Source organism: Gymnogyps californianus, chromosome 25, assembly GCF_018139145.2.
Source record: "Gymnogyps californianus isolate 813 chromosome 25, ASM1813914v2, whole genome shotgun sequence".
NCBI classification, from domain to species: Eukaryota; Metazoa; Chordata; class Aves; order Accipitriformes; family Cathartidae; genus Gymnogyps; species Gymnogyps californianus.
The window spans coordinates 1,783,392-1,794,248 of NC_059495.1; the positions used below are offsets into that span (position 1 = coordinate 1,783,392).

At 39.1% G+C, this 10,857-nt stretch overlaps 1 long non-coding RNA gene across 2 annotated transcripts; it reads right to left on the bottom strand.

Annotated features, from left to right (window-relative positions):
• Window positions 1-3,570: 3,570 nt before the first annotated feature.
• Window positions 3,571-6,597, bottom strand: LOC127025879 (uncharacterized). 2 transcript variants are annotated; one of them, XR_007767703.1, is made up of 3 exons: window positions 6,463-6,597; window positions 6,101-6,264; window positions 3,571-5,285 (listed from the first exon to the last, which is right to left on the bottom strand). It is a non-coding gene; the product is annotated as an uncharacterized LOC127025879 (long non-coding RNA). The 2 variants fall into 2 exon arrangements; XR_007767704.1 differs by lacking the exon at window positions 3,571-5,285 and adding an exon at window positions 5,292-5,398.
• Between the last annotated feature and the right edge of the window lie 4,260 nt (window positions 6,598-10,857).

A 10,857-nucleotide genomic window follows, 5' to 3' on the forward strand; every position in this document is an offset into this window, starting at 1 on the left:
ACTTACAGTGTGCAGTAAATGTCTCATTTTAATCTTTTTAATCTATCCAGTCAACTCTGATGTTTCAATCCAGAAGACAGAAAGACTCCCAGCTGATCAGAATCACAGAAAATAAGGGGGCTATAAAGAGTACATCAGGATGAATTGCCTGTCCTTTTACACTCTTCCCATGGTATCACTAGTATTTGTTTTAATTTGAAGCATTTCGATTAGCCAAGGCACTTAAAGCACATCCATCACCCAGAGCCTCTAAATAATAGCATAACCATCACTAATACCCAGCTATTTTAAAAGAACAGCTGTTCTAGTTCTGCTTTTATTTATACTAATATTAATTAGATGACTCACCATGATATTACGTGGAGTAATACACGTGTAAAACCAGTATATGCAAAACTAGAATAGAAGAGACTAAAACATTAGGGTGTCTCTGGCTAAATGTTTGGTAGCAAGCAATAAATGGTTATCTTAATTGGAAAAATCCATCCCTCAATCTGCTTTTATTTTAAAAAGTATAAATATGCCTGACAGGAATGTTCAGGCACATATGAAAGTTATGAAAAACCACATTCTATCAACATGGAGCTCCATTTCACATTTAGACTCAAGCTAAACAGATTTTTTCCACAGAAGTGGATCTAAAGCATAAATGACCAGTGGACTCTACTTAGCAACTTAATGAAGGTTCCCCCATCCCCCAACAGTAAACAAGTTATCCAAGAGACAGCATAAAAGGGTCTTTTACAACCCTTTGCTCCTCTTCTTCCTTACCACAAGAGTAGTACCTGCCTCTTTTGGAAGAGGGCAGAGGTAGCTCCTTTCAAGTCAAGGCTCCAGAAGATGAACCTTGCCATTCCTTCCATTTCTGCAGAAGAAAATTGTACAAGTAGGTGACACAGTAGAGAGAGTAATGCAATGGGTGGAGGGGGGTGCAAGTCATAAATAAAATGTAAACATGTCTCCATCAGAGGGAGAAAGTAAAAGCACAGAGAATAAATAGAGATTTGAAAATATTGTAGTGTAAAGGAAATACAACGTTAAAGAAGTAATAATAGCCCTGCAAGCAGTTTTCATATTGTTTCATAACTGGCACACAGCGCATATTTATGTATTTTGGAGAAGACCCACCTGCACTGTAGCCTGAGAAGACTGCCAATTGCTGGGGATTTTTCCTCTTAGAAGACTTCGTGCTGAGAAGCTTCATTCTCAAAATCCCCTCCACCCAGCCAGAAAGAGGGTCTTCGGCTTCCTACTAGGAGTCTTCACTGTTCCCCTTCGTTGCTATTACTCACACCTTACTCTTAAACATTAATCAGAAGGCTTTGTCCTCTGCTGTTCCACGAACTGTTCAGTTGTATCACCAGCTAAAGAATTGCAACCACCTCTGAAGTCAAGCTCTCTGAAACAACTCAAGCAGTACTGTGCTTTAAATTTTCCTCTAGCTGAAAGGCAACTAAATAGGATTATGCTGATTGCATAAAAAAACCACAGGTAGACAGTCACTCAAGCAGAAAAAGGAAGAATTCCATTTAAAAATCAGCCCAGAGCATAGTTTAAGGCAACATGCAGCATTTTCCCCTGCCTTTCAAGGTTACCTTCTGTTTCCTCAACATTTTTAGTTGCAACTAGATTTAAGGCATAGAAGAATAAGGCTAGTAATAGAATCTCAGTCTCTGATTTTGTGTTCTCAGCCTTACATTTCTCTAAAAATATTGTAGAGAGGATAAAAATATGAGGAAAGTAGTGTTTCTATTTTTGCATAATGGTCTTAAGATGGTGCTGAAATGCAGTGAGAAAGAAAAGAGCCTAAAAAATTCTTGCTGTTGAGGCAGAATCATTGTTCTTGAACTGAATATATCCTCTGCTTTATTACCAAAGACTGGATCTAGGCTCTGGGATACATAATATCCTGGAACCAGATCAGGTTGTTTTGAGGCAACTACCCAGGCACATCTGGGTGGTTGCCTCATTCGGGATGTTAAAGTTCAGCCGTGAAATCTTTTGGCACCACATTAGTATTTTAATCTTTGCCATAACCAGTCTGGTAGCATACAGAGGGGCCAAATTCACTTATGAGAATCACCGAGTGATGCCAATGCAGCTGTTGCCCATTCAATCCAGATTATGATTTTCACAGGTTTGTCTGATGAATCTTTCCTTGATTTTTGAAGTCAGTTTTTATCACTTGTTCTTGTACTATAAATCTCCAATCCAAATTAACATAATATTAAATAATCTCCTGAACACCAAATGATAGAAAGTAGACAGGCACTTCATGCCTTTGACGGGCATTGTCTGTTATATAAAGCATTTCACATTAATACATGTGGCAGTTTGTATCTACATGTATAGGTAAAAGGTCTTAGGCTAGCATAAATGCTAATCAAGCCATCAAAATAGGATTAGGGCGATGTCTTGGATGTGTGGTATTAGTTTCATCTCTAAGGAGGTAGTTGTTAGGTAACACATAAATGGCTCTGTGCCTATAGCGATAACGTGAGCAATACCAGATGATGTAAGATGATGCATTTCTTTTGCAGATGTCTACCATCTGCACAGCAGCACCAGCTTTTTTTGGAGAAGGGTTGTGCTCATTATGGGAGGGGGGAAAAAAAAAAAAAAAAGAGAAGGCTTGCTAACCCTCAGGATCCTCTTTGAAGGCTTTGAGACCCTAGTCAGGTAGGACAATCAGGGACAGACACTGCATTTGGCAGTCAGTTTGTCCCTAGGCTATATAACTTATTTTGATAAATCTTATGAAGATAAACATATCGTTACACCTAAATGCAACTCATATTGTTTAGATTTCACTGCACTCCATTAGAAGTATTGGCAAGATAGTGTAATTCAACATCCTCCTTTCTATTTTTTCGTATTTCTAGTTTACTCTTGGTGAGGATTGCTGATATAAAATTTGGTTTCCCAAAGTCGTTATTATTTTAGTGGAGTGCTTAGGAGAACCAAACTCAGTAATTTTTAAAAGCACAGTAAAAAACAGTCCTTGCTCAGGACAGCACACAGTCTAAATAGATGAACCAAAGTCAGTCACCTTAGCCGAACATATTGAGAAATTAGATTTAGTGATGTGCCTTGTGCTTCCCTATAGGAAATCTGTGGCCAATAGGAAACTGAAAACAGACCTCCTGAGCCTCAGTTTAAACCATTAACCAAAAGGCCAATATTGAAAGCAGTGGGATGGAATTAAATGCAAGAACAACAAAAGATTATTACCCCTCCCCCTCATCCACTTTGCAGAAAGCTCTATTACAATAATGTGAGTAATTAAGAGGCTGACAGCAGAGCAACCGGAGTCTCATAAGGGAATGTAGACTCACTGACTTCCCTACTACCCACTACCCTTTCCTGGTCTACGTGCTCACCATAGCGACTTTTGCAATAGGGACTGGTTTCCAACAGCGTCTGCTGCGGTCTGATCTAGATCATGGAGGTTTTTTTGTTTTAACTATTTATTGGATCACCACTTGTAAGCATGACTACTTGTTTTCAGCATCCTAGTAAGGACCATAGGCAATCTAGCTGATTTATCTGACAGTATCTGCGAGATGATTTTCCATCATCCTTTATTTTCTTATGCACCAAGTCAAAAGATTTATTTTCATTGATAGAACAATTAGAACAGATGTGTGAAACTCCATATAAGAAAACAGGGTCCACATGACATGATATTTATCTGTGAAAAGTAATTCCTGAGGGCGAGCAGCAGCACAGAACATACTAGCTGTCCTGATGGTACCAGGTCAAACTGTATTAAAGGCTATTAAATGTCATATTTCATGCAACAGTTAAATCTAAACCGTGATTTGTTTTTTCAAGTATATTTAATATTACAAAGCCTTTGGAAGTATGGTATCTTGCTCTTTTTTGCCATTTTTAGTTTTGTTTCTTATTATGCCAGTTCCATATTAGAAGGGATGTAAATCCTTTTCTTCTCAAAGCCAAGCTATCCTGTAAAGATGTTTTCTGAATGAAAGTCATTGTCATTCTACAGGGCACACTCCCTTTCCATTTCTTTTAGCCTAAAACAGCCCCTTGGGCATCCTAACCTTCATTGGCACAAGCATTATATCAGAGGAAATGACTCATAATTACACTAGCAATCAATATCTACAATGCATTTCTTTCACAGTATTACTAAGAGTCAGATATGTCCATATAATCAGGCCATTAAATATAGCCATTTGGACTGTGCTTAAGTTTGATGTCAGCATTTACTTTCTAAAAGGTAAAATGGTTATGAAAGTTGTTGCACTGGCCAAGGAAATCACACTGCCAATTTTGCAAACTTCCATCTTATGTTTCTGACCAAGCTTCATTTCTAAAATAATCCTACCACAAAACAGTGTTCTGATCCTGAAGACAGCCAAAAGACTATGTGCCTAGGGTCAGGTTGATATTTCCTTAGCAGTATGTGACTTTAAATGTACATGTGCATGCTTAAAGTATTAACAAATCAGCCATGTGGTAGCAAATACTAAAGGGCCACATTTACACAATCAAAATTCCAACTAAGCCAGCGTTCTCCAGGGCACTTGCCCACTTCACCTAGTTCCTCTGAGTTGCTCCTTAAAGTTAACTGGAGACCTGTGTAAAATGAAAGAAATTGTTGAAGTCTACCTGAATTTACTGTCTGGCTTTCAAAACACTGTAATTGCATCCCTGGTATTACACTATAGAGCATTGTGGATAATACGCAACATGAATAATAGGTTCACACAATCTTTCCAAAGATGCGTCTACCTGAGCCTGCAAATGTTTAGTCAAACTCCACTTGCAGATTTCAGTGCAGTCGTTCGCTAACGGCTGAGTGACAGGCCCGTAATAGGGGTGAACAAGATAGGGACTTGTTATAGTAGCCAGTACTCCCCAAACTCTTTTGGTACAATCCGGCTATCAGTAAGCTGATTATTTTCTCTGTCTTTGTTTTCCCCGTGAGTTGGAGTAACTATCTCATAATGAGAAAATCTGAAGAATCCCCACATAATAGAAAATCTGGAACGTCTTATCAGGACGAAGTAAATAACCGCCTCAATTCTATTCAGAGAAAGCCCAAGGTGAATGCCAGTTGTTTGATAACACTACTTCCAGCGTCAGATCCTTGTGCCATTTTGGCCAATGAAAAAAATCCCAGTAATGTTAGCAGCACGGTGATTTCACGCTCATTCTTTCCTGCTTGTGTATTGCTCCGTATTTCTGCCGTGATATTTTTTTATTCAGATAGGAACCAAAACTTTCCCAAAACTCTTCTTCACGCTCCTGTGCGTTGCCTAAGGAATTAAGGGAGAGCTTTGCTTTATTCTTCTGGACAGAGCAGGAGCTGACCCTTTCCCATTGCTAAGCAACACTCCCAGTCTGGTTCAAGCAGCAGCTCCTATTTTTGCTACAAAGTAAAGATCAAAATATTCAGCAGAGGGAGCAAAATTGTTTATTTATAGTACCTTTAACATTGCATAGGGAACATGCATCTTCCTTGAGAATACTTGTTGCACGTTTAAACTGCAATTAACATCTTCCATTCTAGAGCTCTTCTTCCCCTCACTCTTCTTTAAGCTCTGTGTAATGTGTGTGAAGTTATTTACACCATTATCCCAGCCTCAAGATAGAAATATAAAAAAATCCCAAAGGGTAGAGGCTCAAAAACATCTCTAAAGCCAGACAGAGATTACCATTGCCTTTCACCCCTCATAGTTTATACTATACTGGTTTGCTTTGGGTCAACAGTTTGCCTGTCCAGCTTGACAAGCCTCAGGAGGCCTTAAATCCATCTGAGCCCTTTCCTATTTTGCCTACCGTACAAACACTCCTGTAATGGGATGTGCTCTGTGCTTTGGCATAGCTACCTTTCTCAGCACAGCTTCAACAGCGCACTGTGGCTAAAAAGCCGTCAGTGAAGCCTTGGCATTGTTTCTGTGCTTGCCTCGTTGGCTTGAAGGGAACGCTGCTGACTCCTAACCCAGTCTGTCTGTCCCTATAGCCTCTCTACCCACCAGCAGATCTTATTAAGGGAACATATCTGAAAACTATTGAGCCGCATGAGGAGGGATTAATCTGTCTAGAGTTGTGTCATTAAGAAATAGCTTACCAACCGAGGTCAAGGAGTGTTACGTTTTTGCCTTTGCTGTAGACAGTGATCCTGACGACTTCAAAACCAAGATGGATTTTAAATTCTGCATGACTGTCAAGTACTCACTTCTGCTCTACAGCTGCAGCATGACTGACTCCTCCAAGGAAACTCTTCCCTGGGGCCTGCAAGAAAATACCTTGTAGAGGTGCTCTAAGGCACAGGGGACACTGGGGTTTTGTGACTGCCAAAGACTTTCTACCAAGAATTTTGTACAGTAGCAGCAGGAAATTTGACATTGCCTTGCTGCACTTTACCTTGATCCCACTATAAGGTGCCGGGTCCTGGTGGTCTTCTAAAACTATTCACAGTATTTGGCTTACCTCACGTTCTTGTTCTCCCCTTATTATCAGTGTTGCTCTCGCCCCATCTTTACAGACACTTTGTCAGCTGCTATTCTTCATATTTCTCCCGAGATGAGCGCCAAAGCAGTAGACACAGGCTGAAGCACTAGCACTATTTTACATAATTTCTCTGTATAAGGAACAACTACCAGGCAGCGTTAGGGAGAGAACAAGACTGAAAGCTGGCATTTAAATAGAGGACCATAACGTCCTTAATGGAGCACACTAAGGGTGAGATTCATTTCAGCTGGGTTAATCTCATTCTAAAGCAGATGTCAACAACAGGTCAAATAGAGATGCCTGTCAGAGGAGCAGTGGGGAAGTAGTATAGGTGTAAATATCTTCATTGTAGAGTTTCAAATTTTGGATCACTTCAGCCTGAGCTTTCAGATACAGCTTGGCTTTTATCACCGCAGGTGAATCCAGAAGTTGTTATTTTACAAAGCAGGCCATGCTTTTACTCTGGAAAATTATCCATACATTTAACATCAATAGAAATATATTTTTGGCTTTCTTATACAATTAATTTCTGCTCTTTATCAAGGATAGTGGTATTTGAAGAAGGTGAATACTGTCATTCATGGTCTGTGGCCCAGATTCAACTCACCAAGGTTTATGTAATTTACTGAGGCAGTAAGGTCAGGCACTTATCTCTGCCTCACTCTAAATGGAGGAAGAGAAGTACTTCTGAAGAGAATTTATGCCCCCTAAAATCTGAATTATTTTTTTCCTCAGAAAGTATATTTTTGTAATAAATTCTGCTTTTTTATAAAGTATTTTCCATTATATAATCAAAAATATTTCAAAATTTGGAAATCCACATGAGACAGGAAATCCAGTTTAATCACGGATCCATTTTCTGCCCACTGCCTCAATTCATGACTTAACAGCATGGACAAAGTTGCAAAATAATTGGTCTTGGTGTAAGAGAGTCAAAGAATATTGTGTGGTCTTATTGCTAGCACAACAATACAATCTTCCAAATCGCATTCTCCATATAAATCACAGAACAAATTCAGCAACTAAAAGAAAAATACAGTAGCAGAAGATTCTGTTTCACATTTCTGGGGTCTGTTTCCAGTTCACAGTTCTTCAGTCTGAAAACAAGACTAAGGCCATACCTACAGCCTAGCAAATGGGTCCCCTTCATGTGGTCAAACTCTTGCTATTTGTGTATTTCTGATACTTGTGGGATTTTATTTACAGATGACCTTATATGCTATAGTGCTCATCACAAATGGCATTAACTTCAAAAACTAGACTCACAAGATGAAATTAAAGTTGATCATGCAGAAGTTCGTAGCCCATGTTTTTAACAAATCTATTGAGGATGAACAGCGGAAGTTAAGCAGTCTTTTCCTTCAAGATAAGCTTTACTTTCTTGCCATGTGAGATTCTCTTGTAGCCAGTGAAATGAACGTTTATTAAAATTTCAATAAATAGTAATTCATAGAAGATAATTTCTACCTCTGAGTTAGCATGCCCTCCAAAAGTTATTTTTGGACAGATGTTGCTGAAGTACCAAGTATCGAGTCCTTCTGTTGTTGCGGTACTGCTTTGTCCCCAGTGTCTTTTACACTCAGAGCATGAAACTGTAAGAGAATCTGTAAAGCAATAATATTAAAGGAATGATACAGAAGAACTGATAGTGGGAAATTCAGAGGTGATGTCTAAGCCTCTGGGTTTGAGTGGCTATTCTTTTTTAATCAGCTTATGATTATCGCTGTTATCTTTTGGGTTCTTGTGGTTTAGTGATTTGGTCTTATGGTATACATACACTGAAGGAACCAAATTTTGACTGGTGTTGGAGTATTTAATAAAATGCTTTAGTGACAGAAGCCTTTAGATATTACAACAACACAAATATTAACTAATTAACACAGAACACCCATCTGTAACCTTAGATGGATAGACGAACTTTAAACTATGTTGATTTGCACTCTGAGATTAATTTGTCATTAAATATTTTGGCGAGACACAGTTAGGTGTGGTGAGCTGACATTTAGACACCTTTCTAGAACTGGAAAATAATCGAATTTATGATTAGCCACATGATAAAATTGTTAGCTGAGAGTATTTTTTCTCTCTCTCTCTTTTCAGACTTCATAAGAAAAAAATAATTTTCAGCAATACTTTCTGGAGTTTGCCCCAGGACCTTCTCTTGGAATTTTAGTTTGAAATCAGTTTCATGTGAAATTTAGGCTAAAAGTACAACTGGTCATATTTTTTTGTAATGCAGCCACAAGCATTTGCCCTAGCTTTTTTTTGCATAGCTTATGATCTTTTGTACATTAGACTGAGTTTCACCTTCTTAATTGACCTCAGAAAAGAAATATTTTTTTATTTCTGGATGTCTTTGTAGATACTTGAGTAATATCTTAGTTTTAAATTGGTGCTTACATACAAATAGAGGCATCACTTTCCATGCTGCCCTCCCCCATCTCTAGCATTACAAAGAGCACTTGTCAGCTGTTCGGTCAGTGCTTGACGTAAACAATCACAGATGAGTGCTTCAACACATTTCTCCCTTGAATACTAATCTTTAAGCAAAGATGTCATTGGAAATCAAACATGTTTTTATAAACAACGAAAGAACAAACCTTAAAGGCATCACGTTTGTCTTTGGGGTAGCTTGCGAGGGTACTGATAGCTAACAGTTCCTAAGAGCGTTGCCACAGAAGAAATGTTCAAGCCACTGCCCACGCAGAGCAAATCGAGGGAGGAAGAGGATAATTACCTGGCTTGGGCCTTTGCCAAGAGAATTATATCAACACTATACTTGTCATGTATAACATTATGGGATCTTTAATGTTATTAATTTATTATAGTCACTTAGTAAGGTAGGAACACAGGGTTTCTACTTCGTCTGTAGGCTGACACCTCTAGCCCCATCAGTGTGACTGCAGGTCAACATATGGCAGCAAAATGTGCCATTCACATCACTACCAAAATACTTTGCACTGTCTGAGAAGGATTCCCTCGTTCTGATACGAGCTTCATCTGACTGTTTAACCTGCAAGAGTGGACAGGGTCACAACTCAAAACATGCTGCTGCCAGTGGACAGGAGTGCATTCCGACTGTGCTGCTTATAGAAAGACAGTTTATTTTGTAAACTGATTAACATATTATTCCCACCAGTTTACTGAAGGAAGGAGATTGCTGTGTGGGCTGCCTGTCTGTCTCGCTGTCTCACTGCACATCTAGGATGTTGCCAGTAGCATTCACTGCTTCAGTGGCCGACTAGTACAAATTCTTCACAGTAAACTTGTGACATTCAGATCGGTAAAAGACAGAGCTCTTGAAGTGGTCTAGCCATGGCATTTGCTTCCCGCATTATGTCTATTATATAAAGGAAAATAAAGTAGGATGCACCGTGAATAGCAATGGTAGCACTCAGTGCTGCTGGAACTGGCTGTTCCATTCTGCAGTGCAGCATTCCAAGCTTACAGCACAGGGATGTGCTGCTTGGAGGAAAAAGCAGCTTGCTTTCTGCTGAAGAAGATAGTACCTGAAGGTCACATGAACATAAGGGAAACTCCAAGTCAGTCTTCTGCACTGACTTGTACAAGCATTATGTGATCACTGCAGGTGAGGTTTGGAAGAAAGAGACCCATATTTCATACTTGCATTTCTGAAATGTATTGTTCTGAGCCAATTGCCCCAGGGTTTTTATGGAACATGTTTTGCTGTGTATTTACACAGATTCTAATGCAGTTGGTTCTCAGGCATGACTGGCAGCCACGGAAGCCACTTCAGAAATAATTTTCATGGTCTTCATCACCACCATAATTAGAGTTTTCACTTTTATTTTACATACTGGCAGGTAGAAAAAAGGCACTAGAGCGCTCAGGAACCTCAAGTTTCTTGACTTCAGAAGCAACGCGATCCTGTGGTTGAGCTGAACAGACCTGCTCAGTTCTTGTGTTCACTAATCCATTGCCTGCCACCTTCTGCTGTGACCTTCTGCAGTACATCACAGTGCTTCAGCCTGTGAAATGTTCCCATTCTAATTAGCCAAAGTATTTAATAAAGAACGGGAATATTGTTAGTAATTTAACATCTCATTAATGATGTATTGCATTAATGCATGTATCCCTGAAATCAGCCATTAATTCAGACAACAGATTTTCTGGTATTGGAAAGATAACGGCTTCCAATTTTCGTTGGTTTAGCCTCTTGCAAATCTGCAAGACTTTCTGCAAGACTAAATTCCATTAGAGTGTACCTGGACTAAGTTGTCTTACTTTCCAGAGAAACAAATAAAACACAACGAAAAAAGAACAGAATTAAAAATGAAAGGTTTCACTCTCTCTGCAGAAAGTGACATAGGCCAACTTGGAAAAGTTCAGAATTTGTTACAAGCAGACTGCATT